Source organism: Ptiloglossa arizonensis, chromosome 2 (assembly GCF_051014685.1).
Source record: "Ptiloglossa arizonensis isolate GNS036 chromosome 2, iyPtiAriz1_principal, whole genome shotgun sequence".
NCBI classification, from domain to species: domain Eukaryota; kingdom Metazoa; phylum Arthropoda; class Insecta; order Hymenoptera; family Colletidae; genus Ptiloglossa; species Ptiloglossa arizonensis.
The window spans coordinates 4,460,001-4,473,930 of record NC_135049.1 but is presented as its reverse complement, the minus strand read 5'-3'; positions in this window follow the sequence as shown (position 1 = coordinate 4,473,930).

Sequence of the window (13,930 nt, the reverse complement as noted above, 5' to 3'; positions counted from 1 at the left end):
GAAGGAGAGAGAAGAAGAAGGGAGAAGGAGAAGATGGAAAAGGAGAGGAAGAGAAGGAGAAGAAGAAGAAGTGAGAAGGAGAAGGAGAAGACGAATAAGGAGAAGACGAAGAAGGAGAAGAAGAAGAAGAAGAAGAAGGAGAAGGAGAAAGCAGAAGGAGAAGGAGAAGGAGAAGACAAGAAGTAGAAGAAGGAGAAGGAGAAGAAGAAGAAGAAGGAGAAGAAGAAGAAGGAGAAGAAGGAGAAGGAAAGAAGGAGAAGGAGAAGAAGGAGAAGGAGAAGGAGAAGTGAGAAGGAGAAGGAGAAGACGAATAAGGAGAAGAAGAAGAAGAAGAAGAAGAAGAAGAAAAGAAGGAGATGAAGAAGAAGAAGAAGAAGGAAGAAGAAGGGAGAAGGAGAAGAAGGAGAAGAAGGAGAAGGAGAAGAAGAAGGAGAAAGAGAAGAAGGAGAAGGAGAAGAAGGAGAAGGAGAAGAAGAAGAAGGAGAAGAAGGAGAAGACGAATAAGGAAGAAGAAGAAGGAGAAGAAGGAGAAGGGAGAAGGGAGAAGAGAAGAAGGAGAAGAAGGAGAAGAAGGAGAAGAAGAAGGAGAAGGAGAAGGAGAAGAAGGAGAAGAAGGAGAAGAAGGAGAAGAAGAAGAAGAAGGAGAAGAAGAGAAGAAGGAGAAGAAGAAGAAGAAGGAGAAGAAGAAGAAGAAGAAGAAGGAGAAGAAGAAGGGAGAAGGAGAAGGAGAAGACGAAGAAGGAGAAGAAGAAGAAGGAGAAGAAGAAGAAGAAGGAGAAGAAGGAGAATGAGAAGACGAAGAAGGAGAAGAAGAAGAAGAAGAAGAAGAAGAAGAAGGAGAAGAAGGAGAAGGAGAAGAAGGAGAAGGAGAAGAAGGAGAAGGAGAAGAAGGAGAAGGAGAAGAAGTAAAGAGGGAGAAGGAGAAGGAGAAGACGAAAAGGAGAAGAACGAGAAGAAGGAGAGGAAGGAGAAGGTAGAAGAAGAGTAGAAAGAAGGAGAAGGAGAAGACGAATAAGGTGAAGAAGAAGTAGAAGAAGAAGAAGGAGAAGAATGAAGGAGAAGGAGAAGAAGAAGGAGAAGGAGAAGACGAAGAAGTAGAAGAAGAAGAAGGAGAAGAAGGAGAAGAAGGAGAAGAAGGAGAAGAGAAGAAGAAGGAGAAGGAGAAGAGAAGGAGAAGAAGGAGAAGAGAAGAAGGAGAAGAGAAGAAGAAGGAGAAGAAGGAGAAGAAGGAGAGAGGAGAAGATGAAGGAGAAGAAGGAGAAGGAGAAAGACGAAGAAGGAGATAGAAGAAGAAGAAGAAGAAGGAGAAGGAGAAGAAGATGGAGAAGGAGAAGGAGAAGACGAAGAAGGAGAAGAAGAAGAAGGAGAAGAAGAAGAAGAAGGAGAAGAAGAAGAAGAGAAGGAGAAGAAGAAGAAGTAGAAGAAGGAGAATGAGAGACGAAGAGAAGAAGGAAGAAGAAGAAGAAGAAGAAGGAAAGAAGGAGAAGGAGAAGAAGGAGAAGGAGAAGAAGGGAGAAGGAGAAGAAGGAGAAGTGAGAAGGAGAAGGAGAAGACGAATAAGGAGAAGAAGAAGAAGAAGAAGAAGTAGAAGGAGAAGAAGAAGAAGAAGAAGAAGAAGAAGGAGAAGGAGAAGAAGGAGAAGAAGGAGAAGGAGAAGGAGAAGGAGAAGATGGAGAAGGAGAGGAAGGAGAAGGAGAAGAAGAAGAAGTGAGAAGGAGAAGGAGAAGACGAATAAGGAGAAGACGTAGAAGGAGAAGAAGAAGAAGAAGAAGAAGGAGAAGGAGAAGAAGAAGGAGAAGGAGAAGGAGAGAGAAGGAGAAGGAGAAGAAGGAGAAGAAGGAAGGAGAATGGAGAAGAAGAAGAAGGAGAAGAAGGAGAAGAAGGAGAAGAAGGAGAAGGAAAGAAGAAGGAGAAAAGGAGAAAAGGGAGAAGAGAAGACGAAAAAGGTGAGAAGAGAAGAAGGAGAAGAAGGAGAAGAAAAGAAGATGGAGAAGAAGAAGAAGAGAAGATGATGAAGGAGAAGAAGAAGAAGAAGAAGAGGAGAAGGAGAAGATGGAGAAGGAGAGGAAGGAGAGGAGAAGAAGAAGAAGTGAGAAGGAGAGGAGAAGACGAATAAGGAGAAGACGAAGAAGGGAGAAGAAGTAGAAGAGGGAGAAGAGAGGAGAAGACGAATAAGGAAAGAACGAAAGAAGGAAGAAGAGAAGAAGAGAGAAGGAGAAGAAGAAGAAGGAGATGAAGAAGAAGGAGAAGAAGAAGAGAAGATGGAGAAGGAGAAGATGTAGAAGGATGAGGAAGGAGAAGGAGAATAGAAGAAGTGAGAAGGAAAGGAGAAGACGATAAGGAGAAGAACGAGAAGAGAAGAAGAAGAAAAGAAGAAGGAGAAGAGAAGAAGATGGAGAAGAGAAGGAGAGAAGAAGAGGAGAAGAAGAAGAAGGAGAAGAAGAAGAAGAAGAAGAAGGAGAAGAAGGAGAAGGAGAAGAAAGAGAAGGAGAAGAAGAGAAGGAGAAGAAGAGAAGTGAAGAAGAAAGAGAAGACGAATAAGGAGAAGAAGAGAGAAGAAGAGAGAAGGTGAAGAAGAAGAAGAGAAGAAGAAGAAGGAGAAGAGAAGGAGAGAAGGAGAGGAGAAAGGAGAAGGAGAAGAAGAAGAAGGAGAAGGAGAAGAAGGAAAGGAGAGGAAGGAGAAGGAGAAGAAGAGAAGAAGGAAAAGAGAAGAAGGAGAAGCAGAAGAAGGAGAAGAAGGAGAAGAAGGAGAAGAAGGAGAAGAAGGAGAAGAAGGAGAAGGAGAAGAAGAGAACAAGAAGAAGGAGAACAAGAAGAAAAAGGAGAAGGAGAAGAAGGAGAAGAAGGAGAAGAAGGAGAAGAAGGAGAGAAGGAGAAGAAGAGATGCAGAAGGAGAAGAAGAAGAGGAGAAGGAGAAATGGAAAGGAGAGGAAGGAAGAAGGAGAAGAAAAGAAGTGAGAAGAGAAGGAGAAGACGAAGAGGAGAAGACGAGAAGGAGAAGAAGAAAGAAGAAGAAGAGAAGGAGAAGCAGAAGGAGAAGAGAAGGAGAAGACGAAGAAGTAGAGAAGGAGAAGGAAGAAGAAGAAGAGAGAAGAAGAAGAAGGAGATAAGGAGAAGGAGAAGAAGGAGAAGGAGAAGAAGGAGAAGGAAAGGAGAAGCGAAGAGAAGGAGAAGAAGAAGAGAGAAGAAGAAGAAGAAGGAAAAGAAGGAGAAGGAGAAGAAGGGAGAGGAGAAGAAGAAGAAGAGAAGAAGGAGAAGACGAGAAGAGAAGAAGAAGGAGAAGAAGGAGAAGAGAAGAGAAGAGAAGAAGGAGAAGAAGGAGAAGGAGAAGAAGGAAGGAGAAGAAGAGAGAAGGAGAAGGAGAGAAGGAGAAGAGGAGAAGAAGGAGAAGAAGAAGAAGAAGGAGAAGAAGGAGAGAAGGAGAAGAAGAAGAAGAAGGAGAAGAAGAAGAAGAAGAAGAAGGAGAAGAAGAAGGAGAAGGAGAGGAGAAGAAGAAAGCAGAGGAGAAGAAGAAGAAGGAGAAGGAGAAGATGGAAGAAGGAGAGGAAGGAGAAGGAGAAGAAGAAGAAGTGAGAAGGAGAAGGAGAAGACGAATAAGGAGAAGACGAAGAAGGAGAAGAAGAAGAAGAAGAAGAAGAGAGGAGAGCAAGGATAAGGAGAAGGAGAAGACGAAGAAGTAGAGAAGAAGAGAGAAGATGAAGAAGAAGGAGAAGAGAAGAAGGAGAAGAAGAGAAGGAGAAGAAGGAGAAGGATAGAAGGAGAGGAGAAGGAGAGAGAAAAGGAGAAGAGAAGACGAATAAGGAGAAGAAGAAGAAGAAGAGAAGAGAAGAAGGAAAGAAGGAAAGAAGAAGGAAGAAGAAGAAGAAGAAGAAGGAGAGGAGAAGGAGAAGAGAAGAAGGAGAAGAAGAGAAGAAGGAGAAGGAGAAGAAGAAGGAGAAAGAGAAGAAGGAGAAGGTGAAGAAGGAGAAGGAGAAGAAGAAGAAGGAGAAGAGAGAGAAGACGAATAAGGAGAAGAAGAAGAGAAGAAGGTGAAGGAGAAGGAGAAGGAGAAGAAGGAGAAGAAGGAGAAGAAGAAAGAAGGAGAAGAAGAAGGAGAAGGAGAAGGAGAAGAAGGAGAAGAAGAAGAGAAGGAGAAGAAGGAAGAGAAGGAGAAGACGAGAAGTAGAAGAAGAAGAGAAGAGAAGAAGAAGAAGAAAAGAAGGAGAGAGAAAAGGAGAAGGAGAAGGAGAAGACGAAGAAGGAGAAGAGAAGAAGAGAAGAAGAAGAAGAAGGAGAAGAAGAAGAAGAAAGGAGAAGAAGAAGAAGTAGAAGAAGGAGAAGAGAAGACGAAGAAGGAGAAGAGAAGAAGAAGAAAGGAAGAAGAGAGAAGGAGAAGAGAAGAAGGAGAAGAGAAGAAGGAGAAGGAGAAGAAGGAAAGGAGAAGAAGGAGAAGGAGAAGAAGTAGAAGAGGGAGAAGGAGAAGGAGAAGACGAAAAAGGAGAAGAACGAGAAGAAGGAGAGGAAGGAGAGGAGAAGAGAGATTAAGAAGGAAAGAGAAGACGATAAGGAGAAGAAGGAAGAAGAGATGAAGAAGGAGAAAAGAAGGAGAAGGAAGAAGATGGGAGATGGAGAGAAGAAGGAGAAGGAGAAGACGAAGAAGTAGGAAGAAGAAGAAGGAGAAGAAGAAGAAGAGAAGAAGGAGAAGAAGGAGAAGGAGAAGGAGAAGAAGGAGAAGAAGGAGAAGAGAAGAAGAAGAGAAGAGGAAGAAGAAGGAGAAGAGGAGAAGGAGAAGAAGAAGAAGAAGAGGAGAAGATGAAGGAGAAGGAGAAGAAGAAGGAGAAGAGAAGAAGAAGGAAGAGAAGAGCGAAGAAGTAGAAGAGAAGAAGGAGAAGAGAAGAAGAGAAGAGAGAAGAAGGAGAAGGAGAAGAAGAAGGAGAGGAGAAGAGAAGAGAAGAAGGAGAAGAAGGAGAAGGAGAAGAAGGAGAAGGAGAAGACGAAGAAGTAGAAGAAGAGAAGAAGAAGAAGAAGAAGAAGAAGAAGAAGGAGAAAAGAAGAAGAAGAGAAGAAGGAGAAGAAGAAGGAGAAGAAGAAGAAGAAGAAGAAGAAGAAGGAGAAGAAGAAGAAGAAGGAGAAGAAGGAGAAGAAGAAGAGAAGAAGAAGAAGAAGAAGGAGAAGAAGGAGAAGAAGGAGAAGAGAGAAGAAGGAGAAGAAGAAGAAGAGAAGAGAAGAAGAAGGAGAAGAAGAGAAGAAGGAGAAGGAGAAGAAGAGGAGAAGAAGGAGAAGAAAGAGAAGGAGAAGAAGAGAAGAAGGAGAAGGAAAGAGAGGAGAAGAAGGAGAAGGAGATGAGAAGAGAAGGAGATGAAGAAGGAGAAGGAGAAGGAGAAGGAGAAGACGAAGAAGAAGAAGAAGAAAGGAGAAGAAGAAGAGAAGAGAAGAAGAAGAAGGAGAAGGAGAAGGAAGGAGAAGAAGAAGGAGAAGGAGTAAACGAAGAAGTAGAAGAAGAAGAAGAAGAAGAAGGAAGAGAAGGAGAAGACGAATAAGGAGAAGAAGAGAAGAAGAGAAGAAGAAGGAGAAGAAGAAGAGAAGGAGAAGAGGAGAAGAAGAAGAAAGGAGAAGAAGGAGAAAAGAAGGAGAAGAGGAGAAGAAGGAGAAGAAGAAAGAGGAGAGAAGAAGAGGAGAAGGAGAAGAAGAAGAAGTAGAAAGAAGGAGAATGAGAAGACGAAGAAGGAGAAGAAGAAGGAGAAGAGAAGAGAAGAAGAGAAGGAGAAGAAATGAAGAAGAAGGAGAAGATGAAGAAGAAAGAAGGAGAAGAAGAAGGAGAAGAAGAAGAAGAAGAAGAAGAAGAAGAAGAAGGAGAAGAAGAAGAAAGGAGAAGAAGAAGAGAAGAAAGAGAAGAAGGAGGAGAAGAAGGAGAAGAAGGAGAAGGAAGAAGGAGAAGAGAGAAGAAGAAGGAGAAGAAGGAGAAGAAGGAGAGAAAATGAGAGGAGAAGAAGAGAAGAAAAGAGAAGTGGAGAAGAAGTGAGAGAAGAGATGACGGAGATTGAAGGTTGGTAGATAGTTAGTTAAGAGAAGAAGAAGATAGGGAGGTGAAGATGATGGAGAAGAAAGGAGGTAGAAAGAAGAAGGAGAAGAAGAAGAAGAGGAGAAGGAGAAGTTGGAGAAGGAGAGGAAGGAGAGAGAAGAAGAAGAATGAGAAGGAGAAGGAGAAGACGAAGAAGGAGAAGAAGAAGAGAAGAAGAGAAGGAGATGAAGAAGGAAGACGAAAAGGAGAAGACGAGAAGTAGAGAAGGAAAGGAGAAGAGAAGAAGAAGAGAAGAAGAAGAAGGAGAAGAAGGAGAAGGAGAGGAGAAGAAGGAGAAGAAGGAGAAGGAGAAGAAGAAGAAGGAGGAAGAGGAGAAGGAGAAGTAGGAGAAGAAGAAGGAGAAGAAGAAGAAGAAGAAGAGAGGGAAGAGAAGAAGGAGAAGTAGAAGGAGAAGAAAGAAGGAGAAGAAGGAGAAGGAGAAGAGGAGAAGGAGAAAGGAGAAGAAGAGAAGGAGAAGAAGGAGAAGAAGGAGAAGAAGAAGGAGAAGAAGAGAAGGAGAAGAAGGAGAAGAAGGAGAAGAGGAGAAGAAGGAGAAGAGGGAGAAGGAGGAAGGAGAAGAGGAGGAAGAAGGAGGAAGAAGGAGAAGAAGAGAAGGAGAAGAAGGAGAAGGAAGAAAGGAGTTAGGAAGAGGGAGAAGAGAAGGAGAAGAAGAAGAAGGAGAAGAGAGTAGAAGAAGAGAGAAGAAGGGATGAGAGAAGAAGGAGAAGGAGAAGTGGAGAAGGAGGATGGAGAAGAAGGAGAAGAGGAAGAAGAAGAAGAGAGAGAAGAAGAAGAAGGAGAAGAAGGAGATGACACGAAGGAGAAGAGAGAAGAGGAGAGAAGGAGAAGAAGAAGGAGAAGGAAGAAGAGAGAAGAAGAAGGAGAAGAGAAGAAGGAGAAGGAGAAGGAGAAAGAAGGAGAAGAAGAAGAGGGAGAAGGAGAAGGAGAAGAAAGAAAGAAGGAGAAGAGACGAGAAGAAGGAGAGAAGGAGAAGAGAGGAGAAGAAGAAGAGAAGAAGGAGAGGAGAACGAAGAGAAGAAGGAGAAGAAGGAGAAGAAGGAGAAGAAGGAGAAGAAGGAAGAAGAGAAGGAGAAGAAGGAGAGAAGAGAAAAGATGAAGAAAGAAGAGAAGAAGGAGAAGGAGAAGAAGGAGAAGAAGAGAAGAGAAGAGGAGAGAGGAGAAGAAGGAGAAGGAGGAGAAGAATGGAGAAGGAGAAGGAGAAGAAGGAGAAGAAGGAGAAGAGAGAAGAAGGAGAAGAAGGAGAGGAGAAGAGAAGGAAGAAGGAGAGAAGAAGAGAAGAAGGAGAGGAGAAGGAGAAAAGGAGAAGGAGAAGAAGGAGAAGAAGAAAGAAGGATAAGAAGAAGAAGAAGTAGAAGAAGGAAGGAGAAGGAGAAGAAGAGAGAAGAAGGAGAAGAAGGAGAAGAAGGAGAAAGAGAAGAGGAGAGAGGAGAAGAAGAGAAGAAGGAGAAGAGAAGGAGAAGAAGGAGAGAAGGAGAAGGAGAAGAAGGAGAAGAAGGAGAAGAAGAGAAGGAGAAGAAGGAGAGATGAGAGAAAGAGAAGAAAGGAGAAGAAGGAGAAAGAAGGAGAAGAGAGAAAGAAGGAGAAGAAGGAGATGAAGGAGAAGAAGAGAGAGAAGAAGGAGAAGAAGAAAGAGGAGGAAGAAAGGAGGAGAAGGAAGAAGAAGGAGAAGGAGAAGGAGAAGAGAAGAAGGAGAGAGAGAAGCAGGAGGAGGAAAGATAGGATAAGGAGAAGGAGAGAAAGGAGAAAGGAGAAGCAAGGAGAAGGAGAATGAAGAGAGAGAGAAAGAAGGAGGAAGAAGAAGAAGGAGAAGAAGGAGAAAGAAGAGAGGAAGGGAAGAGAGGAGAAGAAGGAGAAGAAGGAGAAGAGAAGAAGGAGAAGAAGAAGAAGGAGAAGGAGAAGAAAGGAGAAGAAGGAGAAGGAGAAGGAGAAGAAGAGAAGAAGGAAAGAGAAGAAGGAGAAGAAGGAGAAGAAGGAGAAGGGAAGAAGGAGAAGAAGGAGAAGGAGAAGGAGAAGAAGGAGAAGGAGAAGAGAAGAAGAAGGAGAAGAGAGAAGAAGGAGAAGAGGAGAAGTAGGAAGAAGAAGGAGAGAAGAGGAGAAGGAGAAGAAGAGAAGAGAAGGGAAGAAGAAGAAGGAGAAGAAGGAGGAGGAGAAGAAGAGAAGGAGAAGAAGAGAAGAAGAGAAGGAGAAGGAGAAGAAGAAGGAGAAAAAGGAGAAGAAGGAGAAGGAGAAAAAGGAGAAGAGGAGAAGAAGAGGAGAAGAAGGAGAAGGAGAAGGAAGAAGGAAGAAGAAGGAGAAGAAGGAGAAGGAGAAGGAGAGAGAAGAGAGAAGAAGGAGAAGAGAGAAGTAGGAGAAGAAGGAGAAGGAGAAGAAGAGAAGAAAGAGAAGAAGAGAAGAAGGAGAAAAGAAGGAGAAGAGAGGAAGAGAAGAAGAAGAAGAGAAGAGGAGAAGAAGGAGAAGAAGGAGAAGAAGGAGAAGACAAAGAAGGAGAAGAAGAGAGAAGGAGAGTAGAGAGAAGGAGAAGACAAGAGAAGAAGAAGAAGGAGAAGAAGGAGAAGGAGAAGAAGGAGGAGATAGAAGGAGAGAAGAAGGAGAAGGGAGAAGGAGAAGAGAAGAATAGAGAATGAGAAAAGGAGAATTAGAAGAAGGAGAAGAAGGAGAGAGAAGGGAGAAGGAAAGAAGGAGAAGGAGAAGAAGAAGAAGAAGAAGAAGGAGAAGAGAAGAAGGAGAAGAAGAAGAAGAAGAAGAAGAAGAAGAGAAGAAGAAGAAGAAGGAGAAGGTAGGAAGAGAAGAAGAGAAGAAGAAGGAGAAGAAGGAAGGAGAAGAAGAGAAGAGAAGAGACGAGAGAGAGAAGAAGTAGAAGAAGAACGAGAAGAAGTAGAAGAAGAGAAGAGAAGTAGGAGAAGGAGAAGAAGAGAAGAAGGAGAAGAAGGAGAAGGAGAAGAAGGAGAAGAAAGAAGTAGAGGAGAAGAAGGAGAGAAGAAGAAGAATGAGGAGAAGAAGAGAAGAAGAAGAAAGAGGAGAATGAAGGAGAAGAGGAGAAGAAAAGAAGTAGAAAAGGAGAAGGAGAGGAGAAGAAGAAAGGAGAGAAGAAGGAGAAGGAGAAGGAGAAGAAGAGAAGAGAGAAGAAGGAGAGGAGAAGAAGAAGAAGAAGAGAAGGAGAAAGGAAGGAGAAGGAGGAGAAGAAGGAAGAAGAGAAGAAGGAGAAGGAGAAGAAGGAGAAGAGGAGAAGAAGGAGAAAGGAGAAGAAGGAGAAGAAGGAGAAGAAGAAGAAGAAGGAAGAGAGAAGAAGGAGAAAGGAGAAGGAGAGAAGGAGAGAAGGAGAGAGAAGGATAAGGAGAAGAGAAGAGGGAAGGAGAAGAGGAGAAGGAAGAGAGAAGAGAGAAGAAGGAGAAGAAGGAGAAGAAGGAGAAGAAGGAGAAGGTGAAGAAGGAGAAGAAGGAGAAGGAGGAAGGAAGGAGAAGAAGGAGAAGAGAAGAAGAGAAGGAGAAGGGGAGAAGGAGAAGAGAGAAGAAGGAGAAGAAGAGAAGAAGAAGAGAAGAAGGAGATGAGAAGGAGAAGAAGTAGAAGAAGGAGAAGAAGGAGATGAGAAGAAGGAGAAGAAGGAGAAGAGTAGAGGATGGGAAGGAGAAGAAGAGAAGGAGAAGAAGGAGAAGAAGGAGAAGAAGAAGAAGGGAAGAGAGAGAAGGAGAAGAGGAGAAGTATGAGACGAAGGAGAAGAAGAAAGAAGAAGAAGAGAAGGAGAGAAGGAGGATGAAGGAGAAATGTAGAGAAGGAAGAAGGAGAGATGAGAAGGAGAAGAAGGAGGAGGTGAAGAAGGAGAAGAAGGAGAAGTAGGAGAAAGAGAACGAAGAAAGAGAAGAGGAGAAGCAGAGAGCAGAAGGAGAAGAAAGGGAGAAGAAGGAGAAGAAGAGGTGAGAAGATGATAGGAGGAGAAGAAGGAGAGAAGGAGAATGAGGAGAAGGAGAAGAAGGTGAAGAGAAAAGGAGAAGGAGAAGAAGGTGAAGAAGAGAGAGTGGGAGAAGAAGATGAGAAGAAGGAGAAGGGTGAAAGATGAGAAGAAGAGAGGAGGATAAGAAGTGAGAAGATGGTGATGAGAAGGAGAAGGAGGTGAGAAGGAGAGAAGGGAGAAGAAGGAGAAGAAAGAGAAGGAAGAAGGAGAAGAAAGGAGAGGAGAAGAAAAGGAGAGAAGAAGGAGAGAAAGAGTAGAAGAAGAGAGAAGGAGAGAGAGATGGAGAGGAAGGTGATGAAGGGAGAAGAAGAGAGAAGAGAGGAGAAGGAGGAGAGAAGGAAGAAGAAGGAGAAGAAGAGAAGAAAAAGAAGAAGAAGAAAAGAAGAAGAAGGAGAAGAAGAAGAAAAGGAGAAGAAGGAGAAGAAGAAAAGAAAGAGAGAGAAGAAGGAGAAGAAGAGAGAAGGAGAAGAGAGGAGAAGAGAGAAGGAGGAGAAGGAGAGAGAGAAGAAGAAGAATAGAAGTAGCGAAGAAAGAGAGAAGGAGAAGAAGAAAGAATGGAAGAAGAAGAAAGGAGAAGGAGAAAAGAAAGAAGAAAAGAAGAATAAAGAAAAAGGAGAAGGAGAAGAAGGGAAGAAGAAGAAGGAGAAGAGAGAGGAGAGTAGGAGAGGAGAAGAAGAAGAAGAAGAAGAAGGAGAAGAAGGAGAAGGAGAAGAAGGAGAAGAAGGAAAGAAAAAAAAGAAGAGAAGGAGAAAAGGAGAAAAAGGAGAAGAAAGGAAAAGGAGGAGAAGAGAAGAGAGGAGAAGAAAGAAGAGAGGAAAGAAGAGAGAAGAGGAGAAGAAGGAGAAGAGAGAGAAGAAGGAGAAGGAAGAGAAGAGAAGAAGAGAGAAGGAGAAGAAGAGAAGAAGAGAGAAGAAGAGAGAGAAGAAGGAGAAGGAGAAGAGAGGAGAAGAAGGAGAAGAAGGAGAGATGGAGAAGAAGGAGAAGAAGAGAAGAAGGAGAAGAATGGAAGGAGAAGGAGAAGGAGGGAGAAGAAGGAGGAGAAGAAGGAGAGACAGGGAGGAAGAAGAGAGAAGGAGAGAAGAAGAAGGAGAAGAAGAGACAGAAAAGAAGAGAGAGAGAAGAGAAGAAGGAGATAGAAAGGAGAAGAGAGGAGAGGAGAAGAAGGGAGAAGAGAGAAGAAGGAAGAAGGAAGGGAAGAGGGAGAAGGAGAAAAGGAGAAGGAGAGAGGAGAAGAAGGAGAAGAAGGAGTAGAGAGGAGAAAAGAGAAGAAGAAGAAGGAGAAGAAGAAAGAAGAAAGAAGAGAGGAGAAGAGGAAGAAGGAGAAGGAGAAGAAAGGCGACCTCTGCGGCCTCCGTCCGTCCGCCGTGCCTTCTCCTGCCTCCTCCGCCCGCTCCGCCGGCTGCCTCCTCCGGCGCCTCCCTTCGCTCCTCGCCGCTCTCCTCCGTGCCTCGGGCCGCCGTGCTCTCCTCCTGTCTCCGGCCGCCAGGTCGCCGCCGTCGCCTCCGCTCTCGCGCCGCCGCCTCCGTGCGCCGCGTCGCCTCGCCGTCCGTCGCCTCCGCCGCCTCCTCGCCTCCTGCTCCTCCTCTCTCCGCGCTCCGTCCTTCCGCCTTCTTGCCTCGCTCTCCGTCTCTGCTCCGCTTCCGCCTTCGCCTCCTCGCCTCCTGCCTCCTCCTTCGCCGCCGTCGTCCCTGCTCTCCTGCTCCCTCCGTCTCCTCCGTCCTCTCGCTTCCCGTCTCTCCGTCGCCTCTCCTTCGCCTCCTTCCCCCTGTCTCCCCTCTCTCGCCGCCGCCTCCTCCTTCTCCTTACTCCTCTCCCGCCTTCTCCTCCTCCCCCTCGCCTCCTCCTCCTCCTCTTCGCCTTCTCTCGTCCTACTTCTCCTCTCCTTCTCTCCGCCTCCGTCTCCTCCTCTTCTGCCTCCGTCTCCTTCTCCTCCTTCTCCTCCTCCTCCTGCTCCTCGTCTCCTCCTTCTCTCTCCTTTCTCCGCCTTCTCCTCCTTCTCCTCCTTCTCCTCCTCTTCGCCTCCTTCCTCGCCTTCTTCTCCTCCTCTCCTCCTTCTCCTTCTCCTCCTTCTCTCCTTCTCCTCCTTCTCCTCCTGCTCCTCCTTCTCCTGCCTCCTCCTCCTTCTCCGTCCTCCTCCTCCGCCGTCTCCTCCGCCTCCGCCTTCTTCTCCTCCTTCTCCTCCTTCCTCCTCTTCCTCCTTCTCCTCTTCTCCTTCGTCTCCTCCTTCTCCTCCTTCTCCTCCTTCTCCTCCTTCGCCTCCTTCTCCTCTTCTCCGTCTCCTTCCGTCTCCGCCGTCTCTCCGCCGTCCCTTCTCCTCTCTCCTTCTCCTGCCCTTCGCCTCCTTCTCCTCCGTCTCCTCCTCTCCGCCTCCTTCTCCGCCTTCGCCTCCTTCTCCTCCTTCTCCTCCTGCTCCTCCTTCTCCTCCTTCTTCTCCTTCTCCTCCTCCTCCTCCTCCTCCTTCTCCTCCTCCTTCTCCTCCTTCTCCTTCTCCTTCTTCTCTTCTTCCTGCCTCCTTCTCTCCTTCTCCTCTCTTCTCCTCCTCTCCGCCTTCTCCTTCTCCTTCCTCCTCCGTCGCCTCCTCCTCCTCCGTTCTCCTCTCTTCTCCTCCTCCTTCTCCTCCTTCTCCTCTTCTCCTCCTTCTCCTCTCTTCTCCTTCCTTCTCCTCCTTCTCCTCCTTCTCCTCCTTCTCTCTCCGTCTCCTCCTTCTCCTCCTTCTCCTCCTTCTCCTCCTCCTCCTCCTTCTCCTCTTCTCCTCCTTCTCCTCCTTCTCCTCTTTCTCCTCCTTCTGCCTCCTTCTCCTTCCCTCGCCTCCTTCTCCTTCTCCTCTTGCTCCTCCTCCTTCTCCTCCTTCGCCTCGTGCTCCTCCTCTTCCTCCTTCTCCTCCTTCTCCTCCTTCTCCGCCTTCTTCCTCCTTCCGTCCTCCTTCTACTCCTTCTCCTCTTCCTCCGTCCTTCTCCTCCTTCTCCTCCTTCCCTCCTTCTCCTCTTTCTCCTCCTTCTCCTTCCTTCGCCTTCTCCTTCTCCTCCTTCTCCTCCGTCTCCTCCTTCTCCTCCTCCTCCTCCTTCTCCTCTCCCCCTCCTCCCCTCCTTCCTCCTTCGCCTCTCTTCCTACTTCTCCTTCTCCTCCTCCTCCTTCTCCTCCTTCCTTCTCCTCCTTCTCCTCCTTCTCCTCCTTCTCCTCCTTCCTCCTTCTCCTCCTTCTCCTCCTTCTCCTCCTTCTCCTTCCTTCTCCTTCTCCTCCTTCTCCTCCTTCTCCTCCTCTCTCTCCTTCTCCTTCTCCTCCTCCTCCGACGCCCCCGTCTCCTTCTCCTCCTCCTCCTCCTTCTTCTCCTCCTTCTCCCTCTCCTCCTTCTCCTCCTTCCTCCTTCTCCTCCTTCTCCTCCTTCTCCTCCTTCTCCTTCTCCTCCTTCTCTCCTTCTCCTCCGACTCCCCACTCACACCCCCCCCCCCCCTCGCTTCTTCTCCCCGCTCTTCTACACCAACAACAACTCCAACTACACCAACAACACCTACTCCAACAACACCAACAACTCCTTCTATCACCATCAACACCAACAACACCAACAACACAAACACCAACAACACCAACATCTCTTCCATCTCCTTCTCCAAAACTCCAACAACAACAACACCAACACCACTACACCGACATCTACACACAACCAACTCAACTCCATCTCCTACTACACCTACAACACCAACAACACCAACAACACCTACAACATCTCTCCTACTCCTCCTTCTCTCCAACAACACCTACACCATCTACACCATCTTCTCAACACCTACTCCACACTCCTACAACACCTACAACAACAATCACAACTACTACACTACCAACACAACAACAGCTACCTACATCACCAACAACACCAACTACACCAACACAACACCTAAATCACCAACGAACACCCACATCAC